Genomic DNA, 462 nt, shown 5'->3' on the forward strand with positions numbered 1-462 from the left:
CCACTTCCCCATGCCTGCCACCCCGCCCTCTCCCACTTTCTGGCCCTCGCATTCCCCTACACTGGGGCTCCAAACCCTCACAGGGCCGAGGTCCTTTCCTCTCATTGATGAATTTGCAATCCTCTACTATACACATGCTGTCAGAACAATCAGACACCTCCATGTGCAGTCCTTGGTTGGTGGTTGAGACCCTGGGAGCTCTGAGGGTACTAGTTAGTTCATATTGTTGTTCATCCTAAGGGACTGCAACCCCCTCAGCTCCATTGGTCCTTTCTCTAACTCCTTCACTGGGGACCCTGTACTCAGTTCAATAGATGTCTGCGAGCCTCTATATCTGTATTAGTCAGGTACTGTCAGGACCTCTCAGGAGATAGCTGTATCAGGCTGGCTTGTCCTTCAACAGATGGTGCTGGCTCAACTGGAGGTTAACATGTAGAAAAATGCAAATTGATCCATTTCTTT

This window comes from Mastomys coucha, unplaced genomic scaffold, assembly GCF_008632895.1.
Source record: "Mastomys coucha isolate ucsf_1 unplaced genomic scaffold, UCSF_Mcou_1 pScaffold16, whole genome shotgun sequence".
NCBI classification, from domain to species: domain Eukaryota; kingdom Metazoa; phylum Chordata; class Mammalia; order Rodentia; family Muridae; genus Mastomys; species Mastomys coucha.